The 20,252-nt window shown below is 37.1% G+C and overlaps 1 protein-coding gene across 22 annotated transcripts in view; it reads left to right on the top strand.

Annotated features, from left to right (window-relative positions):
- LOC115492903 (uncharacterized) overlaps nt 1-20,252 on the top strand; it is a 531,227-nt gene that overhangs the window by 41,206 nt on the left and 469,769 nt on the right. For 14 of the 22 annotated variants that reach the window (XM_072923306.1, XM_072923297.1, XM_072923299.1 and 11 more), the window contains exon 1: nt 3,677-4,217. The gene's annotated coding sequence lies outside the window, so the exon portion shown is untranslated. The other 8 variants (XM_072923227.1, XM_072923230.1, XM_072923232.1 and 5 more) reach the window with 6 other exon arrangements.

Here is a 20,252-nt window from a genome sequence, read left to right as displayed (position 1 = left end):
ATTTGACATCTGCATTGTATTAAGGCAGTCCAGTTAATGGGAGCTCCTGCAGTGTATAAGTGAGCTGCAGGTTTCAGGCAGCTCTGCAAGTCAGACTACCTGCTTATTTAGGATCTAAAATTTCAGTTCTGTGATAATTTTGGGAGTGAAGCCCGTAGCAGGGCGAGAGTTTAAACATGGATGTCAGAGCCTGAGTGTTGTTTGAAAATTTGGGGCATAATTCAGGGGCAGAAAGATACATCAAATATCATCATAATTAATACTGTTGACATAGCATGGTGTATTCTGGGAATTTATAGGAGCTTGAATAAAGGGCTGAGGCTAATAGCATTACTTGCAATGAAAATGCAGAGCAAAAGGTGATCATTTGTAAAGAAAACAGCAATTGAAATTATAGAAGGGGGTAGAAAACTGATGTGATAGGTGATGCTTTTCTAGAATAAGAAACCTTATTCTGAATATAGATGTATTTTTTAACTATTGTCAAATTTCATTTTATGCCAGATATAGCAAATCAGATCATATTTTGCTGAAATTTTTTAATTTATACTGTTGTTTCCTCTGCTGGAACGAGTCTAAAAAAATTCAGTACAGTAAAGACTGTAAAATAAGACAGAAATCTGACCATGTTTAGAGGTACATGATTTCATTTTTTTCAATAGAGCATTTGAAATTTGTCAGGTTCATTACTACAAACAAGAAACAGAATCATTTTTCTCTCTCAGTGAACACAGGACACAAAATTACATATTTTCTTTAGGAAACCTGCCTCAAATTCTTCCATGAATATTTGAAGTTTTCTGATATTATCCTCTAACAAAAGCTTCAAATTAGCACTAATGTACTTGACATTATGGAGTGGGATTTTTGAATAGAGGCCATGCTAAGGTTTTTAAAAGAGTCATATCTTAAAAATTATATCACCATTCTCCTGTTTAAAGCCTTCCCTTTCAGCAGTGAAGCTTATTTTTGTGCTATATGATGTCATAGCCCAGACATTTATGCTAAAGGGGAAAATTAATAATTAGCTCACTAATTTACAGTTGCTGGAGTTTGAATTTTAAGTAAAGACAAACACAAAGAAAGTCATTGTTAATAGCTTTTTGTTTTGACAGAGACAGTAAGAGTGATCTGAGTGGAGAAACATGTTTTAGTTAATATTGCTGAGTTTATTTTTTTAATGCTTCTTTCGCTTATTTCTTTTAAATCTACTTTAGAGAATCAAAAGCTTATTTTAAAATATATTTTCAATATTGCTATTGTAATTAATATTAACATATAAAATATCAGTCAGCTTTTAAATATCTTTTTAGAAGGTAATATGCAATATAACTTCTGTCACTGGAAAAATGTTACTGCATGACTGCATTGAAAGGCTGTAATTCAAAGAAATGTATAGTATACAAATATAAATAAAAACCCCTTCTTTTTTGTTCTTTTGAGAAGTACTGAATAGAATATTTTGAGAAAAATTATATACAACCAGACCTGACAAACATGGCCATTGCATTAAAATTTTCCTTGTAAAAATTATTTTTTTTCACCTTGCTAACTGTAGTATTATCTTTATGAAATGTAGGAAAATGTAGGGGAAAGCAGGCATCTGTAAATATCTGGCTGTAATAAGGAAATTTGGGCTGTTTTTACTGGCAGATACCTGAGATAAACAAACATTTAAGAAATGATTATACTAAATACATAAAAGAGACAAGGTTACAGTATGCATAATGTGTTTATTTATATGAAATTATTATACAAATCAAGGTGCACTATGTTTATAACTCTGCCTGAATTATCTTTTCTCTAGTGATTTTTTTTCTTTAAAAACAATGGAATCTGAAAGTCACTCAGATATATCTTGTCAGATTTGGAAAACATGCAGTTCTAATAAGCTGGGTTAAAAACACCTCTGATAACGAAGAATAACAGCTTTCCTGGGAAAGGTATCATTCCCTAATTCAAAGTAAGCATTAGAAAAGAAATCAGGAATTTTTTTTTTTTTAAATATCAACTGGAATTTCTATTCCTTTCTGATTCTTCAGTATTTTTGTGCAGTCCTAGATGAATATGTCCTAAGCATCCTTAAACTGATAATGGTCTCTAATGCAAAGGCAAAACTTGCAGAACATTGGGCACCAAGTGGAAAATGATTTTATTTCAGCTACCAGTGGCTGATTACTAATAACACAGACTTACTTTGCCTTCGTGATCAGAATACTTACATGCTTTTTTTAAGCTGTCTACCCAGAATTTATAAATAGGAGAGAAAATAACCCTCGAAAGCCAAACAACTTCTCCTCCTTGTCGCCATATGCTGCATCTTTTCCCTCTAGGTTTTGTACACTCTGCGTGCTGAAGAATGGTGTCTTTTCTTTTCATGTTGCTCTGTCGGCGGTCATAACAGCTATTCTCTTCATGAATATGTAAATCCCATGCATAAAATCAGAAAAATTAGCATGGCGATTCCCACTATAGAATGTGCCCAATTATGTCTGCTAATACGTGGATAGTGATGATTTAATCTTTGGACTAGATGAGCGGATTCAGGTAGAGTTACGAGAGCTGCAGTAATTACAGAGGACCCAAACACACAACGTGCACATGCTGGGGGATCACTGGGCTTTAACAGGAACTGGGCATCTTGTGCCTGGCTATGATGGAGTGCTCGCAGATTCATTTACAGGCGCTTTCTCTGATGGGTAGTGACAAGGGAGAAAAATGCCCTAGGTCTGCGATACCCTTCCCTTACTAACTGACACTCATTTGCATTTGAATTTTTTTTTCCCCTCTTTTTTTAGCTCCTACTGAATGCTTGCAATTAGAACGGAACGAATAAAAGTTTGGATAAATAAAGGGAGAAAAATGGTGACCGCATTTGCTAGGCGTCCTTAACTCACTTGGTTTATCAGCAATGGGTGTTGGAGGGGGGGAGGAAGGACATGCAGAAAACAAAACCAAATAGGCACCACCAGCAATTGATGCATTTTTGTATTTAAATAAGCAGGCGTGCTCATGCATATTTATATGACGTGCATGCCTATGCGCCGCTCTGAGCAGTGGCTCTGCGGCTCGGCTGCAGTAATTAGGCTGATGTAATTATAGCAAAACAAAGCAAGCTTAGGCTGATGGTGGGTTTTTCTCCCCATTCAGTGGGAACATTTAAGACATATGCATATTCCAGTGTACAAAAAATGAACCTGCACTGCTGTCGGAGGCTAGGAGGACAGTGTGGCCAGTGCACCTATTGTGTCACTGCTGTAGAAAGCAGCTTAGCGATTGGCCACTGTCTGCAGCACATAATACTGACTGGTTATAAAGGACTTGTCTAGAGGAAAGCCTGTAGGTACTCCATTGTCTGGCAAAGTTGATATGACTGCATTCTTTTTGCAGGGGGTCAGACAGCTGAACTGTAAAAGCTGCACAGATTTTTTTTTTTTTTTTTTTTTTGTCTTCTTCCTCTGTCTCTCTCATACAGCATTTTTCTTTCATGCCCTGTCTCAGTTTGCATAGTTAAAGAGAATGCTAATTAAGATCCCTTGCCTTAACCTGAAAATAGTGACTTGGATGTAAATAGAAAACTGACGATAGTTTAAAATATTCTTGCGTAGCACCAAGATATCAGTTACCATCCTAGGGGAAAAAAGGAAGAATTATTTTTTTTGTAATCAAGGTAAACAAAGAAGAGTTGTTGCTTCTCTTTCTTCCTTTCTTTCGTTCTTTCCTTTTTTTTTTCCTTTTTTCTTTTATTTTTTTTAAACCAATGATGCTATACTATTGCAAGTCAGATAATATTTTATTTCAGAAAGTGTGCTAGCTACATAATTTAAAAGTCCACAAATCAGTTGCAATTTAGTGCTTATTAATCCTTCTTAGGATGTAATTCGGTGAAAGAACTGCTTTAAAAAAAATTCTTTTCTGTATTATAGACGGATCTAACAACGCAGTCTGGGCTCCGTGCCAAAGGCTGGTATTTCACAGCAGCGACCGCCTTACAGATGAGCTGTGGGAAGCAGGAGGGAGACTCTCTTAGGGTGCCACTACTATGGAGACACAGCTGGGCTGAACAAGATTTGCTTCAAACGACAACAAGAGAGACAGAAAGAGTCTGGTTCGACCGCTGCCCAAGCAGGCAGTAACCAGAAGAGCTAGCAGCCAATCCGGCCATGCTGCACTGTTCGAAACCAGCTCTACATCCCAGCCAATCAGTGACATCACTGGTGAGAAACTCATTTACATCATGCCGTAATGAACTTTGTTTAACGTAGCCTTTTTTCTTTTCTTTTTTTTTTTTTTTCCCTCACAGAGATTAGGTCCTCCATTAATTATTCTGCCAGCATAATTTGAATCGCTATGCAAAACGATGGCTACAATTTCTTGATTTTTTTTTAACTGTGTGCTGTCTCTGCAGGTAACCATGGGCATTGTTCCATTTTTTTTTCTGTTGGCCCCATAAAAACCTTTAAAAGTGTTTTTAATTGTTAATATTGTGCATATATTTTTCTTTCATGTATGTTTGCCTCCTCATCGTCCTTACCTAATGTGGTACTGCTTCCTCCTATTATAGCCTGAGATTGCCTTTAAGTGTCTTGGAAGGTAAAAAAGGGTGCTGCTGCAGCATTGAGTTTGCATCTTTAGCTGCCATCACAGTCTAAGTACTTATTTTAATGCTTCAGAAATCATTTCGCTGTGGCCGTTTTACATATCTGGCTTTCTCTAAAGGTTCTTACGTGCATCTGTTATGACTGAGTAAAGTTCAGTACTGCTATATTTCATTCTTCACCACTTTCAGTCAAGATGTCATTTTATTAATGAATAGAACTGAGATCATTTCTGAACAAATTTCACCCCCTTCCTTCCACCTTGACACAATGCACCTGATTTGCATCCATTTACCAGAATAACTGAATACAAGAGCCAGTATGAAAGGAAGTCAAGGGAGAGCTTGCATACTGCTTCAGGGTATGTTGCAGCAAAGCGAAATATAGAATTTTTGTTTAGAATGTGCTTAATCTGCACAGAAAAGATTAGATCTTAGGTTGAAAAAAACTCTTATTTAGCCAGCTTTTCATGTTAGGAAATAGGTTTGGTGTGGGGGGTTTGGGTGTGTTGTTTTGCTTTTTTTTTTAAATAATAAATGTACACATTTTCTTGAGATGTGTTCAATTATAAGAGGAAAACATTTGGGCAAGCCAACATTGTGTTGAGCATTTGGATTTAGTTCTTTGTGGGTAAAGTAATTTGTTGTGCGAGCAATTTAAAACCAGCCCAGGATACTGTGGAATGCTGAGATTTCAGACTGCATAATCTAATGAGGCAAGGTTTTGCTCTTCAGTATTCTAATAGCCGAAACAGAATCAGATATGAGACAAATTCAATATTGTGTTATTAAATTAAACCTATATCTGTTGCTAGTGGGCTTCAAGAGGTCAAGTCTTTCATAGAGCAAAATTTTATTTAAAGAAGTAGCCCAAAATAGAATTTTTGTTACAACATGGTAACTTCCCCTCTTCTCACACACAATAATCTACAATTTGTTTACGGTGCTTCAGTTATATATTGATCCTTCTAGTCACTTTGAAAATACAGAGGATTTAAGCACTAAACCATAGCTCTTTCAATGCATGATGCATTCCATCATCCCATCATCAGTATTCTGCGTGCGGCTGTCCTGATTCAGCCACTGGCTCCCCTGCTGCAGATCCTGTAATTTGAATCATGCGTAATAATATATTATCCTACTGGGGGCCTTCTTTCAGTAGGAGAGTGGTTTTATACCTTCTGCTCTAAGAGAACTGTTGGCTCCTTGCCATCTCGTAGCCATTATTCACAGAGGCAATCAAGATAGTCTTCCTTAAGGAATAACATCTGCACAACTGCATGTGCCAGAAATATGAAGCCTCCCCTCACGTTATAAATTTGGTTTTCTTGGGAGCAGGAATATTTGAGAATACTGAAGCAGAAAAGCTGGACGTTTACAGGAATTCATCAAAAGCGTATTGCATGTGCCATGTGCTGAAATCCAGGCTGTGAGGACATTTGGACTGGCTAAGGGAGACAGAGGAGAAGCAAATAGAAGCTGGTGGCTATTCTGTGATTTTTGATAATATTTAATCCAGCTCATGTTTTTGAGTTAGCTGATGATTGGTGCTGTATTAAAAATCTGCCATTTGCCTTGCTGACAAGGTAGTTTTCTAACTCGCATGTTGATGGGATGGTGTCAGCTGGGACTGGGGCTGCATTTCCCAGGTTGAGACTCTAACCTGATTTGATGCATTCAACAAGATGCAGTGTCAGTAGTGAATGAAAAACAGGTACCAAAAGGGACCAAGAGTGTAGAAAACATGAACACTTCATAACAAAGTAGGAAATCTCAGGAATGCAAAATCTGAAAACATGAATTGTGTTCATACAACATGAATTGTATCTGTTGGTTAAAGCTCTGTGGGGCATCGAAAGGTGAGTAAAAGCAGCTGCTTAGGGCAGAGAAAGGAATCCCAGACCTGTGCAAGTCTTTCAGCTATAGTGTGTGCAGTGCTCCCATATGTAGCAGATACACCAGCACCAGGGCCTACAATTTTATTTTGTTGACATAAATGTCACCCCTAAAACACAAACAAAATATCCTGAGATCCTATTTTTACAGATAACTTTTTGTGCAAGCATATAGACATGTGATGTTTTCTGTCCTGTACAAATTGTTTGACCATTCATGTTAAAGATGACAGATTTGTAATTTTTGATTTAGGGAAGAGAGAGGGGAAGTGTTGGAGAAAGAAAGAAGCAAAATTTGATTTAGCATGTTTATCTCATCCTGAAGCTTAGATATTTTTCATTGAACAACAGTAATACAGCTGTAGTAAATAATTCTAGCCAAGATGGGTTTATTTCAGTATTGTTGAGGTGTATATAGCAAGGGAGGGTCTTCTTGTCATCACCTCTTGTCTTACCTTCTGGAAGACAGAAATAAAGTCTGCAACCTAGCTAAAAATCAAAAGTGCTAATATTTGGAACTGAAGTTCTTCTGAGATTATAGGAATGATAATTAAATAGGGCTCACCTGGTGGCTGACTTTTAAAGAATCTTCTTAGAGGGAAGACCCTCAACACCTGAATAATCTGTTGTATTTAAAATACTGTGCAAAAATATCAGAATTTTTTAATAAACAAGGGAAGTCCACAGTAATATGGCTTAGAAATAAGATGAAATTGCAAATAAGGCAAACAGGTTGGTGACTGCAGCTTACTTCCTGACTCATTCCATCTAGAAAAAAAGGAAGAGAGGTTCCTAGGCCATTGATGCTCCATTGAAGAGCATCCTCCATATAGTTATATGATTTCAATAATAGATATCAATAGGAAAAACAATACAAAAAATCATAATTATTTGATGAATCACAGGAAGACAATTCACCTTCATGACAGCTGAACTCTGACATGAGGATACAGACAATGCAGAAAATGGTATTTGCCACAGTTCACACTACTTAAAAGAGGAGTTATGTCATTCTGAAGGATGAGCCAGAAAATACCAGCCACTGGAAATTATAACACATTTCTTTTCTACTTCTGTAAACAAATACATTGTATTGGATTCTGTTCTTCTGTAGTATTCTGATAAAAGTCCTAACAAAAAGTCCATTCCACAGACTTCTCCTTTCAAAAGACTATTATTTCAATAGCTGGTGTTTTCATGTAGGACATCTGCATAAAGAGGATATGGACATTTAAATTTGTTTTCTGCCATGGTTTAGTGTATAAACAACCTAGCTTTTACGCGCTATACAATTCAAGCTATACAATTTATAAGGAAAACAATGAGACTGGACAGCAGAGGTGACACTAATAGTACTGTATGTTAATTTTTATGTAATATCAATTGTTTTTATACTTTATGAGAAGGTTCCTCTTTTCTCAAATAGTCAATATTTAAACAACTGGTTTCAGTAAATCAATTTTTTAGAATTAAGGGTGACAGTAGTAGGAAAACATACTGTCATGGTTTAACCCCAGCTGGCATCCAAGCACCACACAGATGCTTGCTCACCCCAAAACCAGTAGGATGGGGGAGAGAATCAGAAGGGTAAAAGTGAGAAAAGTTGTGCCTGAGATAAAACCAGTTATAGGTAAGAAAAACACACACAAATAAAGCAAAACAAGGAATCCTTTCACTGCTTCCCATGGGCAGGCAGGTGTTCAGCACACCCAGGAAAGCAGGGCTCCACCACACGTAATGGTGACTTGGGAAGATAAATATCATCACTCTGAACATCCTTCCCTCCCTCCTTCTTCCCCCAAATTCCCCCAAGCTGAGCATGACTCCGTATGATCTGGGATATCCCTTTGGTCAGTTGGGATCAGCTCCCAACTCCTTGTGTATCCCTAACCCACACAGTGGTGGGGTTGTGAGAGACAGAAGAGGCACTGACACTGTCATCAGTGATAACAGAAACATCCCTGAGTTATCAGCACTGTTTCCATCACAAATCCAAAACACAGCCCCACACTAGCCATAATGAAAGAAATTAACTCTACCCCAGCCAAACCCACACACATTCTAAGGGATCAGTGACACTGCTATCCTTTAAATGAGCTGCACATCTGCTCTTTTTGCAAAATGCAATGCTGAAGTGGCTTCAATACTCCATATAAATCAAGACTAGAATACTCTTGATATTTTTATATTTATCTAAAAGTAAAGGATATTGAGCTAACTGACTTCTTTTATAGTCTACAGAAAAGGGGTAGAAATGGTAGAAAACTGTAGAAGATGTCTGCATTGCTGAATTTGGTCTAAAAAGTCTAGAAATACATACATACATATATGTATTTCACTTGGGCATATAAATATTTTTTGAGTACATTACTGAGATACACACTTGTCTAAGACTGTGTAGATAAGAGCTTATTTATGAGGTACTTTAATACTGAATCAAAATATAATCTTGGGTAATCAAGGTCAGTTACTATTTTACTGTGACACTTTAGCTTTCCTCACTTTAAATTAGGTTGTGGGAAATGAAGTGTGATGGCCCTTCTCTGTATGAGAAAAAGCCTGGAAGGAACCCAAAACTGTTTTCTGGAAGCAAGTACAGAAAGACTAGTGGATATAGATATAGGAGTCATTAATTGTTCAAGGACAGTCCTATAATATTTTAAGGGGCTGGTGCCGGAACAGGGGCTCTTTCTTGGCCCAAGTGCTGCCCTGAAATGTCTTTATTTTCCTGGTGGCTGGTGGGAGTGGAGCTGAGCAGTGCCTGCTGCACTACGTCACCCTGAAGGCCCTCAGACAGGGGCTTTGGTGTGCAAGGCAGCAAACTGCTGACTTCTGGGGCTGTGTTTTCATTTCTTCACGCGGCTGTTTTCATTTTTCATCTTACATGTCAGCACTGTATTGCTCTTAGTGGAAATTTTGGCATCTAGGCATGCTTTATTAATGCACCTAGTTTTTCATTTTATTCCTGCATTTAAGTGAAAGGATAAAACGTTTTGTTATAAGAAAATCCTTAATGTGGTAAGTATAAGGCAACTGTTTTCACCAAAGGAGTTTGAGCTCTGTGTCACTATCCAGCAATTATAAAATTAAGCACTAAGAATTTGTTATGAAAACTATCACTTAATGTTTTTGGAAACTGTCTTTAGAAATATTAAAAAAGTCACACTGAGTGAAAATCATAGAAGAGTACCATGATTTATAACAGCTTATGTTTGTGACCTCATTTGAGTTCATGGAGCAATGAAAGCTGTCTCTGAAGGGCAAAAGTAGAGAAAAATCTTTGCCAAATTCATAGGTTAGATAGCTGGATCAAGGAGGGTTGGACTTCTTTTAATGTGATAAACAAGTCCAAAAGGCCCAATGAATCAGACATTTTAAAAACCCCCTTAGGCTGGCAAGAAAAATATTCAGGTACTCTCAGGCAATGTATAACCATGGGAAGGGGTAGAAGCAGACCAAATCAGCATGGAAAGAAGGGTACAGTTCTGATTAACTATCAGCTGTAACATGAACCATGTTACCTTGGTAGTGGAAGCAGACTTACTTTGTTAACAAGGTATGAGCTAACTCACCTTTGCAGCCAGCTAATTAGCAGAGATAGCTCCCTCATGTAGCTAAGAAAAATCCATTTTCACCAGATGGCTCTGCATTGTGCAGTATGTATCCAAAATGGCTAAAGAGAGGGTCAGAAAAGCCAAAATTATCTTGAAAGTCAAAAACTAACCCTCATTCTTGCAACTTAAATTTAGCATCAAAGTGGTTGGAATGAGAAGGAATTTTCTTCACAAAGGCCACATTTTATAAATATTTTATATGACATGCACAGACTTTCTGTTCTGGCTGGCAGTGTCCCGGTTCTGGTAGAGTATACATTTTATGCAGAATTTTACTTGGAAGAAAAAAGTGGAGGACATTAACTTTGAGGGTAGAAAGCTAAGACTGAACCACTAGGGAACTTAACTGTGCTGCAAGAAGCTATGATATCTATTGTTAAACACATCAAAAGCTGTTTTTACCCTAGTTGAATTCTTGATGTTGAATGTTTTCATAGCTGAAAATAAATTTTTAAGTATGTATGGAGGTAGAAAAATGCCCCAATCACAACCTGCTCAGTATCTCAGAAGTGTAATCAAGTCTTCTTGTCCACAGCAAACATTAATTTATATTTTAGTCTTTGGATCTGTTCTTCTGTTAGTAGTTTGGAGGACTCTGAGAGGAGCAAGAAGTTTCGGGCTGAGGTAGCAACATGAGGATGACTGACCTCTAATATGGGGTTATAGCAAGGAAGCCAGGCTTGCCTGCTCTTGTTATTAGCTGCTTGATCCTTGGGATTAAATTTTGCCCAGCCACTAAAAAAAATCTAAGGGATTATTCTTTTATGTACATCAAAAAGGAGATACAGATTATGGGTCTATCATGCTTTGAAGAGAGGCCACGTGGCAATAAGAAACATATTTAAAACATTCTGGGCTTTTCAGGGAAGGTGGAGTGGTGTTTGGTTCTACTAGTGTTGGTATGAGGACAAACCTGTCCTGAAAAATACACTGTAGCTGATTTGTGACCATTTTAATGCATCTGATCTAGTCTGTTTTGCACCTGGTAGAGTGGTTGGGGAGTTTATAGCTGTGCGATGAAAATTGCTGTTTCTGTAAAATCTGAGCTAGCTTTGGGCGACATTTGTTACCAGAAATTTTTGAGTATAACACAGGTATGGAATGGAAAAATTATATTCCACCCCAGGTCAAGTCTTCTCAAAACAAATAAAAAATCACCTAATAAAAACTTTGATCTGGACAGACAAAAGAGCACATAGCAAGTTCTATTTTAGCATGTCATATTATCAGAAGAGCAGTTGGGCTTGGGTTCTCCTTTATGATCCATGCTCAAAACAAGGAACAGGAGTTATATTATTACATATGCACAAAAAGTGTGTATGTACACAATGGAAAATATCATCTTAGGACACTCTTGACTACAAAAATTATCTTTGTTCCAAAAATTGCCTTTCTTCAAAGAGTGTTCAGGCAAATTCATGGATAAAAAAAACTATGGAGAACTGTTTAAACACATTGGTATTAACTCTAACTCATGTAATCCCTGACATGTGAAGTGCTGCAGACTAGAAAGTTATAGCAGGGAAGTATCTCTGTGTTTGTATGTCCTTACTTTTTTTCTCTTAGGCATCCATTTAAATTTTCCTTAGTGCCATCTTCAGGAGTCACTTGACTTCAGCTATAATAAATAAAATACAGTTGAACACATGGTATATACAGAAAACCAAAATCACCTAGCCACTAAAGTGTTCTTTTTAGGGAATTTTGGTGGTGCATAAAATAACATGGAATCACTGTTGTCAATTTAAACAAGATATTTTGGTTTCTTGAATGTTCAGAGGTGTTTGCAATTTATTGGCAAAACTGAATTATTTCTGCATTTTTAAATCCTTTTGGAATGTCCCATTCAGCATCAAATTTTTTAATTTGCCATACTTTGACCATCTTGGTAATGAAAGAAAATCCAAAATGGTAAAACAGCTTGCTATGTAAAAATTTCTTGTGTTGAATATTTTCAGCAGGCTGCTGTATTAGAGTGTAAAACTGTATTTCCCTTTTCTATTACCTGAGAGATGCTGACTTTTCCTAAAGCCTACCCATCAAATACCTATGAAACAACCACTATGCATGTGAAATAGCTTCTTCTTAGATTCCTATTAATTTCTCCTAGAAAAATTTATATTCTATGGCTGTTTCCTGTAGATTACTTCAATTAGTTTAAGACTTTTAGTGAGAGGCAGTTATAATGCTTTGGATCTTTAAGTTATTAACATATCATTCATGGTAATACATGCAAAATCTTGACAATGATGTAGATTTACTGTCCAAGCAGAATGGGCTAAGTACATATTTTTAGTAAAAGCTCTCATTGTTAAACCAGCTGCTTTAATTGGTCTACAAAACTGAAATTATTTCCCTTTGTTTCTCGTCCTGCAAAATATGTGTATAGAATTAAGACTATGATAACGATGATTGCCATGCTGAAAAATAAATATTTACATTGTAAACAACACTCAAGCACTACTTAAAGCTTAAAACAAGAATATAAGGAATGACAATCTGTTGGTGTTTTGTAACAAAATGTATTTCCACTTAAGTCACTGAAAACCAACAAAATGCTAAGCGTAGTTGCCACAATTTTTAGGTTACAATGGTCAGCGAGATCTGGAAAATTCTGGGGTTTAATGCTTCTGTGGAGATGTTTCTAAACACTCAATTGTGTCATTGTAAAAAATTATAATATTTCCATTTGCAAATTGTTTCATTAATTCTTTCTGGAGACAGTCTGGTTCTCCATCCAATCCAAATTTGGGAACCGACATCAACATGAGTGTTGATGTGAACATCATGTTGATAGAGTTACATAATTTGAATATGCATATTCGTTTTCTGGCATGTATGTGAGACTATATTTGTGTCTTTTCTAAAAGATTTGACTTAACTGGCTGCATAAATTCCTGACCCACAGCTGCGTTTTGCTGTGCCATTCTGATATATATCATCTGAGTCAGTCTGGGATTTTATTGCATTATCAGTCATTTTCCCTGTAGGGGACAATGATAATCACCTGTCCCTTACTGGCCTGTGTAGAAGATGTGAGATATTTGAGGCAAAACCTGCCTTCCTGTGCTGTGTGTTTGTTCAGAGCCCAGGCAGGGGCCAGGGGAGCATCCAGGGTCACACTCTGCAAGTCACACCTGCAGTGGTGTCAAGGGACATTTCTCCACAGTAGTCGGAGAAATGTGGTAAAGAAGGTTATTTCCAAAACTCTGCCTACTTTCTTTGGTGCTTCTGGCAGACAGCATTTTAGAAACATGGCTATGACAGGGTGTGGAGACAGCCTGGAACGCCAGCCCAAACAAGGACTGAGCAGTCGCTCTGTTCCTTGTCTGAAGTCAGAGGTCTCCAGCTGCACACATGAGCACGTGTTAGGAGCAGTGGGTATGTGAGACATTGTGTCACTGAATTCTATTTGTGGCCTAATGACCAAATTTCCTTCCTTCTTTAATTTACCTGCTCAGTCTCCTTTTAGCATTGTTTCTTTTATGCCAGTGTCTGTGGAATGCAGAAATATGTGTCCTCACTAAAATATGTCTCTAAGGGAGAGCTGGGTACAAACGGTGCACCTCACAACCAGTCGCCTCATACCCTTAATGGTTAGGCTCTCATACCCAGTAGATACATTATTCCTTTTCTCTCATTTCTTTTAATAGTTCCTGTTACCAGTACTGCTTGTTTTCAGTGTGACTTATTAATATTTTTCAAAGACTTCTTTGTAACTTTCAACTCGTCATGCCATCCTACCAATGCAGTTATTATTTGAATCTTGATATTCATTGTAGCAATCAGAGCAACATCTTGACATCACTTTACACCTAAAGGAATCAGGAGCTTGTATTGCTGCTCAACGATTATTTAGACAAGAATCCTGTCCAAATGACAAAAAAAAAAAAAAAAAAGTAAAAAAGAAACAAAAGCAATGCAGTGCACTGTGTTAAGAACAGGATGTTAAGGGTTGGAATGGATCTTAAAACTCATTGAGTTCGAAACCCCTTGCCATGATCTGGGACACCTTCCACTAGACCAGGTTGTTCAGAGCCCCATCCAACCTGGCCTTGAGCACTTCCAGGGATGGGGCAGCCACAGCTTCCCTGGGTAAACTGTGCCAGGGCCTCACCAACCTCACAGGGAATAATTTCTTACTAATATTTAGCTGAAATTTCATGTTTTTCATTTCAGACCATTCCTTCTTGTTCTATCACCGCCATTCCTGATGAAGCCCCTCTCCACCTTTCCCATAGGCTCCTTCAGAAACTCCAAGGTTGCTATCAGGTCTCCACACAGTCTCAATATTTATGTTACAGCAAACTTTGTCAGTTTCAGTTCAAAAATCCCAATTTATTTCTTTAAAATATGGACATTCTCTGGTTGTTCCACATTATAATTGTACAAGAACATGTAGATTATTCTCTACAATCATGTTAATAACTTGCCTCTGTAAGTGGTATTATTTTGCTCTATTCAAAATCTTTTAAAAATACAGTTAATTATACTTTTCCTAAGTGCAAGGATGTAAATCAAGGATGTTTGACTCACAGAGCTGAAGGATACAGATCGCCTGTAATCAGAGATCTCTCTGTTTATCTCGACTCTTATATTCTATATTATGATCTATGATAGTCAAGTGCACTCTGAAAAAGTGGTACAAATAAATAGAGAGGATTACTCTGAAGAATTCAACTAGTCATAAACAGCACACCCTTTATCACATTTGGGAAAGGAGGGAATGGAAAATACAGAACTAATTTTTAAGGAATTACCTCTTGAGATACATACATTTATCACCTCTTTTCCAACTTTTATGTTCAGCTAGTGAACTGGACAATTTTCTCTCGCTCTTCTTTGTACTCAGCATATTTTGAACTTCAATAATAGCAAGTTTGTTTCCCACTGTACTTAAAACAATTCAGTCAATTGGTTCTGTCCTCCCTGTTGCTGGATCTTTTCAGCAAGTCTCTCAGTGTACATTTTCACTTTGATCATGCTCTTTCCATCCAGTTTAAGGGAATTAGATGGATTCTCAAGGGAGCTCAAGTAACTTTTCAGATTGGTTTTGTTGAGGTAATTCACTCATTGGGGAAAAAAATGGAACACCAACCAGGAAATATAAGAGCATACTCAGATTCCTTTTTCACTGGGATAATCCTTGAAAATAAAGCCTTGTATGATGTAAGTTCGTGCAGAATCATAGAGCTAAGTGCATCTGGTAAGCAACAGGCAGCAAGTCAGCTCAGGAAAAAGTGTATTTACTGCAGGCAAAGGTCCTGTGAATTGCTTAATGTAAGTAGTCTCCAAGGAAATGTTTGAAAGAAAAAGATGTTTATGTTGCAAGTCAGTTTGAAAAGGGTTGGTGGGGTTTTTACCATCTCTTTGACCTGACAATCTGAAGCATCAGCAGCCTCTTTCCACATGGAAATCTCAGTGTTACAAGTTTTCTCCAGTACCTGTTTTAACTTCTGTTGAGCTAGTTCTATATTTTAAACTTGCAAGAATTCACACTTCTTTCTTCTTTCCCCCACAGAAACGTGCCTCCAGCTTTTATAATTTACCTCCTCTTTGTTAATTGCAATATTCCTTGCTCCATAGCTCCATTATTTATTTCAACTTAACCCTGGTAGGCAGCTTAAGGTTTTGTTTATCCTGTGTATTTTTGGCCAGATGCTAGAAATCCTGATGAAATACCACATCTAGAATATTTGAAAAATAATGAATAAACATGCAATTCTAGTGGTGTGCTTTCCCATTGTATGTGGATAAAACACTTTAAAAGGCCTAAAGGATTTCAACTGATTACACAGGCCCCACTCACATGATAAAAAATAAGCTTTGTGTTTACCTTTATTGAAAGAATTAACATATAGTTGGTATTCACTAATATCCATTCTAATTCCCGTTTTTCTGAATAATGAGTCAGTTGCATCCCTTCTGTGTAAATTTGGGGCTCTTGGGACCTTGAAAGATTGAACATTCTTTAAAGGAATTATCATGGAATCACAGAATGGTTCGGGTTGGAAGAGACCTTAAAAATAATCTCATTCCAACCCCCTGCCGTAGGCAGGAACACCTTCTATTAGACCAGGCTGCTCAGAGCCCCATCCAACCTAGCCTTGAACACCTCCAGGGATTACCTCAGTTTTGTTGTAAACTCTCTTGTTGTCAACCCTCTGCTCCACAGTGGTGTTTGAAAAGGTAGTTCCATTCATGTGGTGGCCTCAAATGTATTCAGGGACTTTTTATTACAGCAACACAGAACAGATCTCCGTTAGGAGGGAGGAACCAGTGCATTTTGCTAAATTAGCTATTGGATTTGCCTGGCCCAATGAGACAGGAAGCTTCAGCAGCACCTGTGAGAATGCTGGGAAGTCCTATTTAGAAAAACAAGCTCATTTTCTCAGCTGCTACATGGTTGTATGTAATCTTTATAGCAGCACCTAAATGCATTAATGACTTTCACAGATGAGTTTATGTCTTTGCTTTTATTACAAAGATAATGCAACCTGTTAACTGTTCCCTGGTGAGTGGCTCTGTTCAGTGATGAATTTTGGAGACAACATCAGGTATTGCTATCTTCTATTAGAGGAAGACTGCTATTTTTGCTTGTGGCTCTAGTTTATCTTGTTGTCTCTTTATTTATTTTGTGTTTTTATTGTTATGAACAATTTGTGAATAAGAGCCAGCCTTTAACAGTGCTAGAACTATGTCTCCATGTAGATTTTTATGGTCATGCATAAAAATACATTGTGTCTAGCTTTTGCATTAAAAGTTACAGTATATTGAGAAAAGATACTTGAAATAATATTTTTGTGTGCATATGTTTATTATATTTATGTTTTTTAATAGTATTTAAGGAAAGTTCAAGTGAAGGAACACCTGATATTGAAGATAGCTAATTTGCCAATTCTGCTTGGCAATGCAGGATGAATGTATGTTGTAGGGGAATCACAGTCAATAGTTCTGTGATTTGTTGGTTTGGGTTTATATTTAGTGGAGATAGACTAGGAATAAACAGTTTAAACTTGGCTTGTGCCAAGAGACCAGGTACAAGTGGAAAGTCAATGAACACCTGCATAGGTTTTGTAGAAAAACCCAATCAGACTCATGTTTGGCATGCACGCTCTCTATGAGTTTTATGTGATGCTAAGAACTTCTTAGTTCTCATTTCCTGATTTGCTCAGTAGTACAACGCACTGTCTCGATCCATTTTCTGTGAACACAGTGCTTGAAACCTTTCACACAAGCATTTTCCTGGCTACATTGGCCTAGAAAAGAAAGAATCCTAGGAATTCTTAGGGAGAATTGAAAAATCTTTGAGCCTGAGAGAAAACACTGTATTTATAGAGAACTTACTGAAAAACCTAAAAAAACCCCAAACAATGATTACTGTCAAAAATTAGTTGAAAAAATTATCGGAGAAAATAAGAAAAAAAAAAAAAGGGCAATGCCTGTGTGTGTGACTTGTTCAACTTTTCCCTCCCAAAAAGAAACAATCAAAAGAAACCATCAAAAATTCTATGCAAAAAGTTCTTAAACTTTTAAGGAAAAATTTTGGCCCAAATTAAAATATTTGGGCATTTTTATAAATTTCAGATAGCAAGGTAAAGAGAATCTTTACTAGAGACACATTTTAATTACTTAACTGGCATGTTTATTCTTTCAGCTTTTTTATTAACTCAGAAAATGAATGTATTTTGTTCTCTTTTGTGGAGGCTAAAATTTGGAGGGAATTCTATCACCTATCAAAAACCTTTGTATAAGATAATATAGGAGATTTACTACCATATATTTTATGGCTAGTATTTCAGTGATGAAAAGGATATTATTAGTTCAGAAAGAGTGGAAAGTGTTTCTCTTATGGCACTGTGCAGCACTTCAGATGAAGCACAAATATTTGTGATGAGTAAATGAATGCAGAAAGATTGGGAAAAGTGGCAGAGCTTATGTAACCCTTTGTGTAGACAGTGCATGTGTGACTGCCTATCCAATGTTTCTGGGGAATGGTTGTCAAGTTGTAATGCTCTTAGGAAGATGGACCAAAGAATAGCAGAACTCCTGTGCAGGAGGCAGTTTCATTTGTGAAGAGTAAACTACTGTAACAAAAAAGTTGGACTCCGAGGTCTCTTCTATGCACAGATCTGTCACAGGTAGACTTGTGGATTAAAGTTAAGGATTTCTGCATGTGGAAGTAGTGTTATTTTATGTAAGAACTTTGACTTCTGGCTTCTTTGTTCTTTCCATTCTACTGAGAAAACCCAATGTTCACACTTACTTTGAATACCTTTTGGAAAGTTCAACATACTATAAAGCAGCTTCTGGCTAGTGAAAACAAGTTGTAGTTGCCATATAAGAGAGAGAAATGTGTTGAGGTCAAAAGGCAAATTCAACTTCCTGCAGCAAAGCTTTTTTCATCTGATAGCTGTTCAGGATATGAGCACAGCTTTCCCTTGAAGTGAATGTTGAAGCAAGAGATGTCTTCTAGCCAAAAATATCCACAGAACCTTCACCAATATGCTTTTATTTTGTGACTTTGTTTTGTGGTTTGTTTGTATTTGAAATCTTCTTTGAATGTAACATTTCTATGTTGTACAGAAAAAAAGGTAAATGAATGGGGAAAATTAAATGAAGAAAGGTGATTTGATAGGAAAATGATTATTGAGTAACATAGAATAAAGGTTTGGGAAGAGATAAAAAGACAAATTTCCACTACAAAGCAGAGCTACTTGCAAAGAAATAATGTCAGATTTGGAAGTAGTAAAATTATTAATTTACATTGTTTTGGAAGTTGTTTCTATAGATTTTATCATAAACTCTCCTAATGCACTCTGATTCTGCTGTTTTCACTACCGTCTCTGGCTCTAATTAAAGCAAGGACATTTGATTTTGGAACCTGATTGTTACCTTGGAGCTGTTCCTCTGGACTCTGTTAACGGTTTGTCAAAACCTCCTTTATGCTGTATTTTGCAAGAAATCTTGCGGGAAGCTGTTCCTTGTTATGGGATTTTGGCATCTGTTCTTCATACTCAGGAGCAAAAAGTGCTGAGACCATGAAAGGAAGCTGGCAGTCAGGTTAGGTAGATTGGAGGGAGACACGTTTTTCTCATATAGAGAATGTCTCTCTTTTCCTCTGTGTGCAACATGCAGACATTGCTGGCAGGAAAATGGATGTTTCAGCAAAGCACCCAGGGGCTCTCTGTCTCTGGGGGCACAAAATTACCTTTTTATGTTCTACAGGTGCTTCCTCCATCAGTGTCAGGCAATGTAGTTTAGTGAGAAAATCTGGTAACTTTGAGCTGTCTGTGTTCTACTACTACTGCACTGACTCAAAAATACTCATATTACACAAAATGCGAAAGCTAATTGTTATTTTTAAAGGGTAATTTGCAGACCTTTTTCTTCTGTTATAGAGAATCATGCCTTGGAAAAGACTTCTCTTTCTCCTTGTGTTTTTTGCTCTTCTTAAGAAAAGAGTAAGAGGCAGGGAGATGAAGTGGTGGCTTCAGACCAAAAATACTATTAGCTTATCCTTCCTTCTCAAGAGAAGTGACTGTGTAAGTACTATTTATTTTCCAAAGTAGAAATCAGAGAATGATTTTTTTTTTTTTTAGTGCCACTATAGACTGTGACACTTTTATTTGTTGAAGTCACAACTTTTTGTATTTATCAAGGAAAAGCTGCATGATCGTAGCAGACATAAGAGATTAAACCCCTAGTCTCAATTCAGTGAAACAATTCACATATTGTCACTAAAACTGTTTCTTTTCTCCTCTTTGATTTGCCGTACCTAATTCATTATAATGTGCAGGCAATAAAAATATCCAGCTTTTATTATTAAGCTTTGCAAGTTAGGGCCTTACTCTACCACTTTGTCTCACTTTGAACAGTCCCTTTATAAAAGTAATTGCACTCTTGCAGTGATTGGAATTACATGGCAAAAAAGGAGCCAAGTAAGGAGGGTGTTTGATTCCAGACTTGAATAATGTGATGAGATGCTCTGAAAATGTTTAAGTAGGTGGGTAGTGTGGCAGGTTTTACAGATGTGCTATGCAGAAGTGTCATGCACTTATTATTTGAAAAGCAAAAGATAAGTGCTTTCACCTTGGAAGGGCAACACGATACCCATTCCTGAATGCTTCCAGCATCGGTCTCACT

The sequence above is a fragment of the Taeniopygia guttata genome, chromosome 1, assembly GCF_048771995.1.
Source record: "Taeniopygia guttata chromosome 1, bTaeGut7.mat, whole genome shotgun sequence".
Classification (NCBI taxonomy): domain Eukaryota; kingdom Metazoa; phylum Chordata; class Aves; order Passeriformes; family Estrildidae; genus Taeniopygia; species Taeniopygia guttata.
Note: the sequence above shows the minus strand (reverse complement) of the source record. Positions and strands in the feature narration are given on the sequence as shown.